Source organism: Cydia fagiglandana, chromosome 11 (assembly GCF_963556715.1).
Source record: "Cydia fagiglandana chromosome 11, ilCydFagi1.1, whole genome shotgun sequence".
In the NCBI taxonomy this organism is placed as follows: domain Eukaryota; kingdom Metazoa; phylum Arthropoda; class Insecta; order Lepidoptera; family Tortricidae; genus Cydia; species Cydia fagiglandana.
The window spans coordinates 16,025,156-16,042,761 of record NC_085942.1 but is presented as its reverse complement, the minus strand read 5'-3'; the positions used below and the strand labels follow the sequence as shown (position 1 = coordinate 16,042,761).

The 17,606-nt window shown below is 36.0% G+C and overlaps 1 protein-coding gene across 1 annotated transcript in view; it reads right to left on the bottom strand.

The window, feature by feature from the left end:
• Positions 1 to 1,503: 1,503 nt before the first annotated feature.
• The window catches only part of LOC134669098 (cytochrome c oxidase subunit 6B2-like), a 308,332-nt gene continuing 292,229 nt past the window's right edge, over positions 1,504 to 17,606 (bottom strand). The window contains exon 4 of the mRNA XM_063526632.1: positions 1,504 to 1,527. The gene's annotated coding sequence lies outside the window, so the exon portion shown is untranslated. The remainder of the gene's footprint in view (positions 1,528 to 17,606) is intronic.

Genomic DNA, 17,606 nt, shown 5'->3' with positions numbered 1-17,606 from the left:
ATAACTATGATTAGGTACTACATACACTTACAATAGTATAAGACTAGACAATAAAATACGAGTACAGTCATGATTTAAAAAGAAAAAGTAACAAAAATTAAATTTGTCTGTCACTTGTACAAAAAACGAAACGGCAGCTGTGAACATCGCATGTTTTACATTAATTACAAGCAAATAGTGTTTAATTACAAAAAACAAAAACACCACTCAACAAAATATCGATTACCACTCATTCTGTCACTGCTTCAATAAATAACGATTCGAACTAACATATCTACCCTTCGCTTTAACAAACTCGTAAATTATAATAATACACGTCTAAAATAAGCCTTATTATATGGTCACTAAGTATAAATTAAGGTGTCGTTAAATAAATATAGGAGGTTGAGAAAATATTTACTTGATATCTTCAGATCGATATCGTCGAATATCGTCGGAGTTACGAGCGCGGCGTATCCGGCGATCGGTCGCCATATTGCGCGAGCGCCGTCTTGCGGGAATAGCGATGCGCGCGCAGATTACGGGACGTCTTTGACATTTTTGTGCGAAGAATTAGCTGCGGAATTTGAGCGAGATCGGCGTTAGGATTTACTTTTGTTTTGACGGTTGATAGTTTATGTTTTATGAAATATTTAGAAACAATACGATATCGACCCCCATATTTTCCGTAAGCCTACTTCTAATCTGTAGGCGTGTATAGACCAACGATAAAGCTAAAAATAAAATTAAATGGCATCGAGTAATACTACAAAATCGGTACTTATACATTAACACATACCTATGAGTGACCAAGACAATTTTTGAGAAGCAGATAAGTCCATACGCCCAAAGTCTAAAAATAAGGTGCATGTCATTTAAATGTAATCGTCATATTGTTTTTCTAAATGCTCTTTCCCTGAAATATAAATAAAACTCTCACTCCCTTGAAAAATAGGCATGCAATCTTTCAGGCATAAGCTCAGGCTTCATGGTCGTTCGAGATGGTTCACGCTAGACCGGGCCGGGGTCGGGCCGGAGCTTCCTGCGCTTCGTTTTCTATGGAAAGCAGCACGTAATCACCGATCAGCCGTCATAGAAAATTACATGTCGGACGCCTCGGCCCGAGCACGGCCCGGTCTAGCGTGAGTCATTAAATAATTACAAATATACCTGTAACAATCATACTCCAGTTGAATATTTAGTACCATTTCTTGCTGTTAAAAATCTCTAGCTCAAAACCCGTAAATAAATAACAAAAAACAAAGGCCAACACATATTAGAAGGGCTCATTAAACAAAAAAGGTGGACATAAGTCACACTTTCTAACCGGTGACAAGCTCGTAATCGCTACAAAATCCGTCTTTAATATATCGCGGTAACCGGCTGTCTCGAGCCAGAAAAACTATCGGGATCATAGGATGGTTCCGTATACATTCAGATAGCGTCCGGTCAGTAAAATATTACAGCAACAAAGTTTCAAACTTAAATATATTTAATAAAATCATGTCAAGTGGCCGAAGTGTATATTTGGCCATATACAATGGTAACGAAGACAATGGCCAGAGATTAATTATGATTTTGCCAACATGAAAAACAAATTTCCAAGAACGTACAAAATTAGAAACGATTTATTATTTACATGATATTGATTAAGCGTATTATTTTGTTTCTTCAAACGGTCATTGTCATCAATAAATATTATTTGGTATACATCGGTAACTCGTGGCATTTAGATAGCACTTAAAAGATTTATTCGTAATTATTATTTGGGTTAATTAGTTAATAAAATTAAACAAATTTAAAAATTAATAAATAACACTAATTCCTATACATACGAGTCGAGAAAAATAAGCCACTAAAAAGAGGAATTAATTAAACGAATCTTTTAAGTGCTACCTAAATGCCACGAGTTACCGATGTGTAACTCATCATTAACATGACATGACACTGTGTAGATTTTTAAGCTACATAGAGTAATTTTATTATCCTTTCATGTACTTATATTCGACACAGTATTATACAAAACAGTTTTTATTTGTTTTTTGGAGACAAAATTCAGTCCTTCCTTGTCTCGTTATTGTTATTATAGAAAAGGTGACCTTAAAGTCACTTTGACAGACAAGAGGACGTAATTTAAATACTGTCTGACATTTCAGCTCAAACATTAGAAATTGTTTTTACAAGTCTAATATACTTAGATGGTTTTAAAATGATCCTATTCAGCTGTCAATCTCTTTTGTTTCACGTAAATTTTGAGTCTTCCTATTTTTAGTGCTTAAAATTAAAAACTGCATTTTATTTTGTCAAAAAAACACCTAAATTAAATATATTACCTAACTGTCATAATTTTATTTTAATTTCTGAAGATTAAAAGAGGTCATTGTCACTTTTCTGTCATTTTGACAGTCAATGACGTCATGAGAAATCATAATTTGGAAATAAACAGGATAAAAGTGGAAACACAAAAACAAGAATGGAATCGAATGGTGCACAATAATCAAAAGAGCGTTGGAAGTTGTTATCACGGTTTTTCAGACCTTTCACCTGTTACCTGTATGACTCGCCATTTAGAAATATTCTAAAGTAGGTACTTAGGTGTATCTTTCAACTCTTAACTAATTTAAAATTACCCGTTTTTAATTCAAGAAATGAAATTAAGGTGTATTCGGGTAATACCGAATGTCGGATAATTCCGAAATCCAGATGAAAATCACCCTTAATTCCATTATAATAAAAATCTTTTTTCGGAATTATCCGGCAGTTTTCGACATTCGGAATTACCCGCGTAAACCTTACTTACCAATATAGTAATTGACATCTAAATCTCACACGAAAATGATCACAAACCGCGTAATCAATTTGATATATTATTTGCTATTCTTTTATTCTACTTTTAGTTATTTTGGCAGTAAATTACCATGAATTTTGAACAACACTACTAATTCTCCAATTCAATATCATATAAAATATTATTATTTTTAAAATATATTTATAAAATGAAAATTATTTATTTATTTAACAATATAAAAAGTAACATTCTAGAAAATATCTATAAAGTCTATTATAATTTTTTTTTTAAAGGCGTAGAGATAAAGATAGATTCACCATAGTACAATTTAAAGTGTACAGTTAGACCTAACACCAAATCCCACACCATTACCGCCGCATTCCACTGCAACCCTAAAACAAAACCGATATAAAATAAACGGTATCGGTCCATCGGTGAGAAATAGTACGGGCCTCGTATAGTTAACCCGGGGTCGGGCGCAGCACTAAATTTATTTTAGTGATGTCATGTTCCCGATACGTTATCCCGCTACTGTGAGATGGCGCGATATCGGGGATAATTTGTTGATCGGAAATTATATTTTTAGATATATCGGCTAGGCTGAGTTAGATGGGTTCTGTTGCAAAATGTTTGTTTTAAGGGCCACACTGGAACTAAGTAGATACAAAGTACGAGTATAAACATATTTGACACTTATTTATACGTTGCATTTTTGCCATTACAATTCTAAGGCCCACTTGCACCATTCCACTAACCCTGGGCTAATCGGTTAAACCTGGAGTTACCATGGTTACCAGTACAACACTGACACTGGGTTAACGGTTTAACCGCTTAACCCCGGGGGAGTAGGATGGTGCAAGTGGACCTAAGACGGATACGGTACCCAATACGGAAAATCGCCCGTACTACGATACAATACAATACGGTACCCAGCTTTAGTTGGAGTTATTAAGAAACATATAATATTTATTATGTATTTTTGCAAGGGCGGAATCAAACCAAAACCTTTAAGGATCGGTTGCATCAAACTGTTCTGTTGTATCTTTAAAGAGTTCGCTAAATTTGTATGTATGGAAAGTTTCATAGTAAAGCGCTGGGGCGCGCCGGCTGACGTTGATCAGTCTGTCAAATGTGGGTGGTGCAACTGGCCCTAAACCTTTGCTAGATTAAAGTTGGCTCTATACAAAAAAAAAACATAAAACCATGTCATATTCATTCATTCATTTACTTTCAGTTTTATATTGTTAACCTGCATAATAATTTTAGTATACAATAGCTAGCGATATAGACAAAGGGGAGTGACGATAAAAAAAATAAACGGGAAATATTTTCAGTTCTTGAGGTAAAACGTTAAAATCTCCGGAATGGCCATATCTTCCGTCGCATTTCGCGCAGCACGCCAAAGTTTTTGATCCCTCCGAATTTCCCGGTTTACGCCCCCTCTTAAGGCCCTCTATCATTGGTCGTCGTTTCATCATTACTGAACGCAACAGCCTGTATAAGTATTTGTGTCATATTAATTGTTACCTAATTTTTTTGTATTAAATATTGAGCACTTTTATACTTACTTCGTCATATCTAAGATAAAGATTACGACTCTGTCCGTATATTGGTAACCTATTGACACTTATTGTTCAAAGTATTCCGTGAAATCGAAAATGAACTGTGTGCCCAATTACTCAACTCATTGTATGTTAATGATTCTTTCACAAAAGATAAACTATATTAATGTTTAGTTTTCCATCGAGTTTTGGCTGCATTTCAAAAATGTAAAGCTGGATATGAGGTAGCCAAATGATTCAAAAATGCGACTTTCAAATGAAATAATTGAGTTCAAGTAGTAGTTTATTGTAAAGGCATAAATACATATGAAGATAGTTTAAAATCGTACCAGCAAAGGTAAAGTTTTGATAAAACCAATAAAAACCTACATCTAAGACGTAACTTCAAGCTCAATACATGTCATATATAGGTACTGTTGTGCCGTCGAAAATTTTCCACAATTGCTAAATTTCCACATGAAAACACGTCAGAAATTTGACATATTTTTGTCTTGGGATCGAAATTTTCTATTTCCAAAATGAAATGGGAGCCCTTTATTTGTAGTGAAATTTTCCTCGAATTTTTCGAGTTATATTCCATAGGTACATAGTTAAGTACCTATTTCCACTTGCAAAAAGCTGTACTTAGTAAATATTTAGAGCTTGTACTGAACGAAGTATTTACACATGTATAATGGTTTTCAAACTCGAAGGGTAGCATGACACCCATTATTTCAATACAATTTTGCAAGTTTTAACATTTTTATTACGTTATAAATTATATGCAGATGATGACAAATGTCATCCTACCCTTCAAGTTTGAAAAATATTATAACACCGCATTGTGGTTGACAAATTATCCAGACAGGCACCTTCTTATAAAATTTAAGACACAAGATGAATATTACATGGGGCTGACATGTTCACCTAGAGCAGCCATTCTCAAAGTGTGTTCCGCGGAACCCTAGGGTAAAGCCTCTGTTGGGGTTCCGCGAAAATATACTTGTAATAATAAGAAAAAAACCAGCTCTTATATAGGTATATCGTCTGGTCCACAGTGATGAATGAATTTTTTTTTATTTGGGGTTCCGTCAAATATTTCGCTTGCCGAAAGGGTTCCGTCACCAAAAAAGTTTGAGAACCGCTGACCTAGAGTGTCCAAAGCCTCAATAAAAATCAGATAAAAAAAGATGAATACTAGGTAAATAGCATAGACAAGTTCTATTTTTACCAGTCCCGGATGAATCAAGGCGAAGGAACACGGCCTTGCTAAACAAAGATGCATTGTCCCGATGCACCGCTGCTTGGAACGAATCCAATATTGTCGGTGCGCTCGCGACCTCCAAATTCCACATTTCAATATCCGATCAACAACCTAACAACAAATTGCCTAACATTCTAATACCAACCTTGATCAAACCGGCTAGAATTCACAATTGTTCAAGCTAAGTTTGGATTAAGCTTCCATTATGCCAATTAGTTTCTGCATTAAGGCCAGGATCGGAAGATCGGTAGCCATTGTTTTGACCTCAACAAAGAAAGACAAGTGCCATGGTCTTGGGGTAGCCAAGGTTACTAGCGTTTACTTCCACATTTGGGTGGTAGTAAAATTAATTACGGTACTGCTTGGAGCCGAGCCAATGACTAAGTGAAGTACTGTTTTGGATTAATAGGTATTCTGTTGCTATAAATCATGCTTGTCGCGCGGGCGTTGACAAACGAAAATTTGTTGTTTTTTGCTAAAGTTACGTCTAAGTATGTAGCCTAATGTCCTATGACAAAATATCAGTTCATCGGATACTAATTAGTAACAATTTGAAAAATTGTTTATACGACAACGGTTTCACTCACTTGAATTTTTAGTCGCAATTATTTTATGTCGCCAATAGCGACTAAAAATTCAAGTGAGTGAACCGTTGTCGTATAAACAATTTAAAATATGTCTCACGAAAGTTCAATATCGAATTTGAAAAATGTTTCGAAATTGTTAAAAGCTTATCTGTAGTCACACAATTACATACGTATGAAGATGGGAATTTAAATAAAGTTCGTGAAACTTGAAGGAACAGATTAACATGTTTTAATAAAATTTCCGATAAAAGTATAATAAAATTCAACAATGCAAAACGCCTCGCGTCGACCATTTTCAAAAGACTTAGTTTATGAGTAGGTACTTGTATAAAAAATGTCAATAAAACTACTAATAATCCATTACTAAACTTTAATTATGTTAATAATCCAACAAAAACAAAACAAATTTCCACCTGAAAATCTCATTAATGCGTTTATAAATGAATTACCCTGCAATTAGGCCCGCGCCTGCACAGATTGCATCGCGTGATGCAGAACCAACTGACCATTACTGTCAATTACACGAAAACCAACCTTATTGTAAAGGTGTAAGGACATGGTGATATCATAGATAAGTTGGGAGACGACTAGTGCGATCGCATCGCGTCCACGCATAGGCTATCAGGGATCCACCAAGAAATGTTACCGAAGGAATTCCTGTGCTGTTTTTTTCGGAGTAGACTTTGTGGCGCCTAATATTTATAGACAGCAACGTTATTTATGTAGGTTACGGTAAAATTTTCTGGGTTAATAACTTATTATCGACTACTCATGTGATGTTAAGTTCCATGAATTGTTAAATCAAAATATAAAAGTGATTTTCTTTATTTTTTTTTATTTCATATCTATTATATACATATGCTCATTTTACCCACTAAGATTTCTTCAAACTAATTGTCAGTAGAAATATACATAGGTACTCGTTTAAGATTAAAAACAAAAAAACAGTGTTTAACTTTAGCTTTTTCGTAAGAGTTACAAAAGTTAACATTTGAGTTTCTAAACGAAATAAATAAAAGCTACCACAAAATATTTAAGGAAATGGGTCTGACGAATCAGCTTTTTTAAAATAAGTGTTCGTGTGTGTCAATCTGAGAGGGAAACATTAAGGATTGTTACAAAAGCCCACACATTGTCGCGGCGCGTGCCTCAAATTTTCCCCCACAGTGACTAACTACCTACCTAAGGTGTTAAAATTCAAAGCATACTTTCGATTTCATCGAGATCCTTTGTCTGAGGGGTGATTGGCTCCTTATTTACATGTACTATTGTGTTGGATCGTAAAAAAGACATTGTACTTATGACCAAAGTGACATTTGCAAATCTGATAAATTTGATGACTGACGGTCTGGTGGTGTGACTAAAGTTCCACACCTTAACGCATACCGAACATACGTGTATGGAGTGCACTCGTAAATTTTTTTTTCAACTTCCGAATTAAGTAGTTTTTTTAATATAGCTTTTAATTTTCGAATAAAATAGCAGTGACATATGGACAGTTGGACAGACAGACAGACGTTTGGACGGACAAACAGACATGACGAAACTGTAAGGGTTCCATTTTTGCCATTTTGACTAAAGAACCCTAAACATAACAAGAATGAAAATTTTCCTTTAAAAACTACATATAACACTCATTGCTTCCAACCACTTTCAAAATGTTTAACAACTTCCATAATAAATGAAAACTTTTTAATAATTTTACCAGTAGATAGATCAAATGATATGAAAAAGATTATAAGTATGTTTTAAACACAGTTACTTTAACAGAAGGCTAATAATATCAGAGATTAAACCAAACACAGTCAGCCATGAGATCAAATATCTCGCTTTCCACTAATCTTATCTCAGAGAACATTACTAAAAATATGGAAACGTAGATTTGATTTCACTGTTCGATGTTCTCAATAAAGCATCTCGCGTCCATATGAAGAACATAAATTTATTAACAAATCAATAAATAATAGAGGACCAACAATGTCTATGGAAATGCTTTTAAAACGGTCGCTTGCAAAGAACTTTGAAATCAAACTTGGTAGTTATTGGATAGGTTTTTGTTTGTCCGTATTTGGTAGCTTTGATAAAATACGAAATGGGATTTGATAAAAGTTTCGGTGTGAAAATAGAAAGCCGAATGTCGCCTATTGTTTGTTAGCTAAATAATAAGATGTGCCATGCCCATGCAGGTGCTAATCTACTTATCTTGGGAGTGGATAATTTTTTATGCGTAAATTTGGTCTCGGAAGTAGGTCTTAACGGTGACCGAGGAGATTCTGTTGAAATTGACACCCTACTTTTCTAAATATAGTAACGGTATCGATAATATTAGTGTGCATTTGCACATTCAAATACAAAAGAGTTTTATATAAAAACGGGTAATTTATCTTCATCATAATAATTATCTAAAATACATCACACATCAGCCACCCATGGCAATTGCAACTATGGGGCAAATGCTATTACTCTATAAATTCAAGAAGTCTAGAGCTTTGTCCATTTGGCCAGTCAGAAAAAAGACTACACTATAGTTGCTCTAGCTGGTCTTAAGACCAGAAAGTGGTTCACTTTGTTAGGAGATTTCTGCTATAGAGTGTAGGTATTCTAAATACTTGAGTCTTTTCAGCCAAGTGATTTTCAACTTTTTCTACATTCTACTCTAACGGATACTACACAATGGGAATCAACGCTTTCACTGCCTAGTTAATATGAATTAAAATAATAGATTCACACATAAAGAAATAAACAACATTGAGTTTAGATAGATACCTTTCTTTTGACAGACTAAATCACAATTAAAAAAAAATAGCACACTTGGTAACACAAAGTCCCATTTCACTTTTGTCAATATAAGTAGTTAAGCTTTTGTCACCTCAACGTGTGTTGAACCAAATTCATTAGCCTCCCATACCGTATCAAATTACAAAAAATATAGTACTCTCATATTGTCCTAAGCGGTAAAAAAGCCAAATTGATTGTTACCATTAACACTCGTGTCGAAACATGGGCGTTATAAAACCTAAAAAGTTACATAGACGTAAATAATATATCACATACAACACCCATGCGATATCTTAAACCGCCCAATCATTCAACCAAATCAATATTAAACGAAAACGAGCCTTAAGTCTGGGATTTTACGGTGTTGACTGCATTTGTGTAGCGGTAAATGTAATGTGGTAAAAATGTTCAAAATCGGTCTATATTAATTGTCAGACACAGACTGGGGAAGTCTGACAAATTAGATACACAGGGCCGCATCGGAGGCGGAACTCCTTTGTTTATAGTGCGGTCAATGTTTCTTTGGGTGGGTTTCTGTGTTTGGGTGGAAGTCATCGCCGAATATGGGTGTAAAATAAAATCAGTGCCTTAAATTGGTCGAACTTACAAGTGAAAACTGGGAATAACTTTTCAAATTGAGCATAAACACTTTAAATCTGTTATTCACTTACACCTGAGCTCAGATTAATGAGTTTATTAAATACATAAATTAGTTAAGTAAATTTAGTTGCTGTGCTTTGTTCCTAGTACATATATATGTACATACATACATAACAATCGTACGTTTCCAGAAGGCTACAGTTAGGCATTTACCACTGATTTAGTTTTCTATGATGCTGAAACACCTATTTCGTTTATTTTGAATCCAGGAAAACCATTTTCTACAGTAACACCTTTAATTCCGTTATCCGATTACTTTATGACAACTATTGCCGTTAATGTAGTCTAAACAAAATGTAAGTTTCTATCCTCAGAATTAATAGCCTCTGTATATCGAAATACATCCCATACTATTTCAAGTAACATGTTCGTTTCATAAAAATATTTGTCCCTCATTCGAGTAAACAAACTAAATACGAGAACAACGTACGGTTATTCATAACGATATTAATACAGCGAAACAAAGAGGTATAACGTAACACCCGGGACCACACGTTATGCTTATGGGCTATTCCGGATAGGATCCCCAATTTGTTAACATTTAAATTGTTTTTATTTTTTGTTCTATCATGTAATTTTATTTTATTTTCTTATGTACTTCTTCTTCTTTTGAATATGTGGCAATGAGCAATTCTTATTTTATTCCTATTATTAAATGGGATAAGCTGTTGTCATTTTTATTCTTATTTACCTTCAGTAAAAATATAATAGGTACTTATTGCTCTTAAGCGGTACTTACAAACATCAAACTGATGTGATGGTAAAATATGATATACATATTACACAATAAAATACATTCATACAAACGTTAAACGTTAGTCAGACTGAATAGTAAAAAAAAACAGAATGCATAATTAGGTATGTTATGCCAGTCTCACTTGGCCACAATTGATCCCAGTTGGCCGATATTTTATCAAAATTTATATTGAAGACTTTTACGGTGCATGATATACAGCCTGCTGACAGATGTGGATAGATAATATGTCGATGCCAAATAACGTTTATCATATATCATATCAAGTGTTAAATTAAAATCAATGCTAATTTTTCGATGAGATAAATTCACAGGTCCCAAACGGAATACCCCTAACCAGTGACCATTTAGAAAAAGTTGACCATAAACTATTTATATTAGAACCATCTCATTAACATACGATAAAATGCTTCTCAAATTACAATGAATATTACAATTTGTTACATGAAATATATCCGTGTCTACACGGTAAAGGCGTAGTATACTGATTTGATCATTTCATTATTATTGAAGGCATTAATGAAGGGCTTGGAATTAATTCAGTCACGAATTATATGTTAAAGTATTTCAATTGGTGGTGATAAATGTGGTTTTAATTGTTTATGTGGATTTAATGTACCGGTGAGAGTTCAAGTATTAATACTAGTATTTAAGTACTGTACTTGCGTAATAGATCCAAGATTTTTATTTAATGCATGTAACATGTAACTTAGGTACCACATATTCTACAAAAGTTTTAAAAACACACCGAACCGAATATGACCGACTTCAATTCAAATATTTTAAGACGGAGTAAGTTCTTAATAATTTATTTGGATATTTTTAATGTGTTTCCCTATTTATCAAAATCGTGCAATTAATTAACTTGAGAACAATTGTCAAATAAGCCTCCAAATAAGTCAATTTTTTTAATAAAGCTCCACAGATAGCTCTTTAGAGTTAGATAAGCCTTGTTAAAATTTTGATAACATTTGTTTACATAACTGACTTTGACTTTGATTTTGACAATAGAAGATCGCACGGCCTTGCACTACTCGTAAATGCAGGTTACGTCCAATTACGGCTTATGTCACAGAACAGTTCTCACGAGCAAGTCGCCTTGGCGCGTGTGATCGTTGCCGGTCATGTCATTGTTTGTCTCGTGACAGATTTTGATGTAGTATGCTTGTATAATGTTACAGATGTGTTTTATGGAGGTTTTTAACCCATATTGGCTTTGTGCGAAGTTAGTTGTGGGGGAAAACCCAACGGCAACGTGCGACGTGGTGAAAATATAACCTTTCGTGGGAAGACATCTTCATACTATATATTTGGCAGCTGCCAACTGTTAAATAAGAAATATAAGACCCGTGCATGAACTATAGGGGACAGCATAGGAGCCGTCAGATTTTTGGCGCGAGGCGTAAATGTGTCGTTTATGCTTCCGATATAGCCCACAAGAAGGCAGAACTTATACTAATCTTACTATGCACAAGGAAACGTACCGACGAGAACGGTAGATGGTAATAGCACTTGCTTTGGCTATGTACATATGCACATATGTTTCCGATTCTGGCCACAAGATGGCAGACCCTCCAACGCGCACGGTCTCTTATGTCCCACATCCACAAGGGCGGCGTCATGCACGGAGCGAATCGTCTTTTTTCTTTGGCATCCTTGGTTTTTTACTGTTGGCAGTGGTAGGCAGTAATGGCACTGGTGTCGACATTGGTCGACAATTTGGAAAGCAAGAATGCTTTTTCCAAAAACCTCTGGTTATGCGTCTTCATGTCACCCGGGGCGCTTGTGAGGGCAAACATTGTAATTTTATTCTTTCATATGTAGATCTATTAATAATCTTATCGGCTTATCATAATTTAACAATGAACAATTAAAATTCGATATCCTTGTCCGAAATCCACTCACGAATTCCATAGAAATATAACATCCTTTTTGCAAAATTAAAAGATACTAATCAAACTTAAACTAAAACCTAAAATAAATTAATTCAAAGCACGTTTAAAACTAATTAGTGTTATAAATTAGCACGGATCTGCCCCAATGTCAAGTCCCACGTTTTTGTGGTCGCAAAAAGTTCACATCGTATCACTGTGACCTACATCATCTGGACCTTGATACTTAATAATTAGGCGAATTAGTTTATTGTGCCTTGTTATTAATTATATTAGGAAACAAATAGGATTTTTCAATTGTTTTGTGTGTTGATACCTACAAACAACGAGATATTGAAGTGATTGTGTTAGTTACTGAAATAAAATGTGTAAGTACTGGTTTAAATTAGACAATTTGATCCGTTTCTATAACTATAAAAAAAATAAGGCGCCAACTAATAATAATACATGTAATAGCTAGACAAAACACAGTCAAAACACGTATAGATCTACTTTTTCCTATTGTAATATGACTTGTAAATTATTCTGGATACATTAAATGCAATATGAATCATATAGAAAGCATTCAAACTCAGGAACAAACTCGTAATTATAAACCCTTAGATACATTCACAAAGAACCTATAAATAAATATAATAATCCAAATAAGTTTTTGGCAAAAATTTCATATTTGGTACAAGCTTTTATCGCTGACTGTACTTTTCTTTCCCCAGGCAGTTAATACTCATCGAGACAATTCTAAAAACCCCAAACACAATTAGGTTTCGTTGTTTTATCACAGAGTTCCTATGGCCACCTCTGATCTCCATCATCATATCAGCTCGATGGTACCATAATATTGCATTGTCATCCGATTTATACATGCATGCAAAATTTCAGCTCAATCGGAAACCGGGAAGTGGATCAAATTTAACTTGCAAGATTTGATTACACACAGACAGACAGACAGACAACGGTCAGGTGAAACTAAATAAAAGCTTGTAAAAAAACTATCAGCTTTCAAACAGAGAAGATTCTGTTTATTTTAAGTCAGTTGTAAAATGATAATGTTGTAATATTACGCTTGTTGTAGGGCGATGGGCGCATCTTCGACGGTGCATCCACTTGGCCTTGCACCATATCCTTCGTGTTCCGATCTTATCGCAGAGACGAGCTGTACTGTCGTGCTGACAACGCTGTTTATTATTTATCATTTATAAGACACATTTAGGATTCTTGTTTTGACAAGTGACTCAAATAATTAATACTGTTTATGATCGTTACTACGTAGTAGCGGTAGTAGTTGCCCAATATGAGTACCTAGGTATAGAGTGCAAAATGTTAGTCGAAATTCAGCTATGAGGCATTGTCTTGTCCTAGAGGTTACATGTGGATGCCAACTAAAGCATTGTTACTGCTTCAGCACTTGCTAATGCAGCATTAAAGCAGCGGGAAATAGGCGATGTCCCTGTCCATTTCCTTGATGAATTGGATTGCTATCATTGCTACACTGCTGTCGCCATTATAATAAATACAAATACAAACTTACCTTACTTACTTAACTTACCTTACTTAACCTTGGTACCATCACTCAATTTATCCCAAAATGTCTACTAAAATTTTTGTCCCGCCTACACGGGAATCATTCCTGTTATTACTCAGAGCGGAATACATATTCCGCTATGAGTCATAACAAGTTAAAGAATAATTAAGAATGTATAACTAATAGTACACTCATAAGACTGTATTTTTTTCTCTCACTTGTATTTAAGTGTAAGTATTTAAGTGTCTTTCTTTAAAATTGTTACTTGTAAATGTAACTTTATTATGTAACTAATTCAATAATTTTAATTGTAACTGGTTCCCCGCGATACAGGCTTAGCCTAGTGCGGAGACCCCTGCAACATTCTGTTATGTGTTTTTATTGATAATAAAATGTATTCTCTCTTTATTTATTTATCGTCTTAGGTTAGGTATTTTTATAATATGAATATAAAAGTAAAATATAAAAACACTTACAAAACAATAAAAATACATATAAACACATTATAAAAAACCTAACCTAGGGTGCCGCCAGCAGCGGGGCAAGGCCCAAGCTACCGGTGGTCAGGGCTGCAGAGAGAGGAACCGACGTACTATCCGCGCCGTGTCCAAGATCACCGCCTTCTGCATCTGTCCCTTGATCCAACCACCTAGCGAGAGTCTCTCGAGATGTTGGTCGAGACTCTTCGCTATTAAACCGTTCACTGAAACGACTATCGGGACAATGATCGTCGAATCAACATCCCACATGGCGGTTATCTCGTGAGCCAAGTCTAGGTACTTACTGGACTTGTCCTTCTCGGCCTTCACGAGATTCTCATCATGGGGGATGGTGATGTCAACGAGCATGGCCCGACGTTGCGATCGATCTATTATCACAATATCAGGCTTATTGGCTACAATAGTCCTGTCAGTGATGATAGATCGATCCCAATAGAGCGTGGCACGACCATTCTCGAGAACAGGCGCAGGTGAGTACTTGTAGTACGGTACTTCGCAGTCCACAAGGCCATATAGAAGAGCAAGTTGCTGGTGAATAATCCTGGCTACGAGATTATGTCTGTGCAAGTACTCGCCGTTAGCAAGATGAGAACAACCGGAAATGATATGCCTGAGTGACTCTCCGGGACGGCGGCATGCCCGACAAATGTCGACCGTACCGTCCTTCAGGATATATTTCCGATAGTTGTTCGTCATCATCACTTCGTCTGCAATTGCACAGGCAAAACCCTCGGTTTCTCCGAAGAGGTCCCCGAATCGTAACCAGTTCACCGACGCGAGCAGGTCCACATCGGGTCCCGTGAGGGCCTTGTAGAACCGCCCGTGTAGCACCTTACTCTCCCATGCCGCCTTGCGATCCGCAGTACTTAGTACCACAGGTTTGCGCCAGTTCTCGTTTGCCAAGGAAAGCGGCGTGAGGTTCCTATCTACTGCCACCACAATTGCCTAAATTTATTCTTATTCTTATTAGTTGAGTACCTATACAACCAAGTTGACTTATACACCTGACCCCAAATTCACACAAATTTCAATATTTTTAGGAGTTCTGTCATCGACAGTACGCCTCTCGAAGCGTATCGTGACATTGCACTAGTTGCCGCCACCTTGAATCCGCCATTGTCGTATGTTCCCACCTCATTGTTTACCAGATTACAAGAAACAGTATCAGGACCGGCCGCGGTCAATTAATCCGGGCGTATGTAATTATTAAATTAACAATGAAGACTGACCACGGTTATTATTCCGGTACAATGCTTTAATTATCAGATATTAAGGATGGCTCACATTAGACCGGGCCGTGTCCGGGCCGGAGTTACTTTCCTATAACATAACGGACGATCACGTGATGCTTTCCATAGAAAACGATGCGCCGGAAGCTCCGGCCCGGATAAGGCCCGGTCTAACGTGAGTCACCCTTTAATGGTTGATTCCGCCTAAACTAACTTGAACGGAACAAAGTGAGGAAGTGTCATAAACGTCATAATTTCGTAGAAATTCGATATTTATGATGACATTGCCACACTAAATTTTGTCATTAATTATTACATGCCATCCAGTTAGATTTGCTCTACTGTAAATCAATTTGGTTTTATGTATAAAGCAAATATTATAACTAACTAATATGTGGTTAATGTTATACCATAAGATTCTTGATACATATAATGTATCTTTTTATACCTTAAGAAGGAATATAGCATGTGATCTTCCATACAAAACTCGTTTTTCCCGAAGTGGAAATTGTATGAAAAAAGTTACTTTTGTCAGTACCTATACTTCCCTCTTAGGCTCACTTGCACCATTCTACTAACCCGGGGATAACCGGTTAAACCTGGTGTTACCATGGTTACCAGTAGATTTTGACATTAGGTTATTAGGTTTAACCGCTTAACCCCATGTTAGTGGGATGGTGCAAGTGGGTCTTAATGAGGTAATCTTATAAAATACGTGGGAACCTACAATGTACAAATTTCAGTTAATATTACTGTAATAGAGTCCTCTAAGTTAAGCCTTATTGTAGGGATATATTTAACACACATACATAATGCTAAAAATTGCAGAAGTTGTAACGTTTGTGTAAATTGTTCACACAACAAGCTATTTTTATTTATTCTGTACGGAATCCTAAAAATAACATGTTAACACTGATATAAAACCATAGATCGTTCCGCAGTCACGGCAGCCATTTTAATTCTAATCCGTTTATCCGAATTCGCGCTCTGATCCTATTTCGCATGTTTACGTACACATTCGACATAGTCTGACCGGTATAACCTGATCTCTATTTGCGCATAGTCGTTAAGAACCTTGGGGTCTAGTTATACTAGGCTGAACTTAAAATTGAGATAAAAAGTTTTATTTGTTTAAAAATTCGACATAGTCGCAGTTAACGACTAAATCGATTTAAGTTTCATGGGAGAGTGTAAATCTATATTTTTGGATGAATGCGAAAGATGTGACCAGTAACAATTCAGGTAAAATAAAACAGCAGGATTTAACTGATAAAATGATAGATAGAATAGACCAACTCCACTGCATCTCTCTTTGTTTCTTCCACGCGTCTCGTTCTATGGCAATATTAGGTCAATTATAATTCCGAAAAATGACAAAATCGTGCCGCCATCTCCTTCGAAGTCTGCCGCATAATCATCATCATCATCATCATCTCAGCCATAAGACGTCCACTGCTGAACATAGGCCTCCCCCTTGGATCTCCATACGTGCCGGTTGGAAGCGACCCGCATCCAGCCTCTTCCGGCGACCTTAACAAGGTCGTCTGTCCATCTTGTGGGTGGACGTCCTACGCTGCGCTTGCTAGTCCTTGGTCTCCACTCGAGCACTTTTCGACCCCGCATAATAATTAGGTAAGTAATAAAAACCGGGCAAGTGCGAGTCGGACTCGCGCACGAAGGGTTCCGTACCATAAATTTAAAAAAAAAAACAAAAAAAAAGCAAAAAAAAACGGTCACCCATCCAAGTACTGACCACTCCCGACGTTGCTTAACTTTGGTCAAAAATCACGTTTGTTGTATGGGAGCCCCATTTAAATCTTTATTTTATTCTGTTTTTAGTATTTGTTGTTATAGCGGCAACAGAAATACATCATCTGTGAAAATTTCAACTGTCTAGCTATCACGGTTCGTGAGATACAGCCTGGTGACAGACGGACGGACGGACGGACGGACAGCGAAGTCTTAGTAATAGGGTCCCGTTTTACCCTAAGGGTACGGAACCCTAAAAACAACGATACTGACCCTAATTGCTTACAAATCTAATCAAAATCATCATCATCTGATATGTCAATCAGACAATTGATTGGTCGTATTCCCAGCAACTAAAAACTA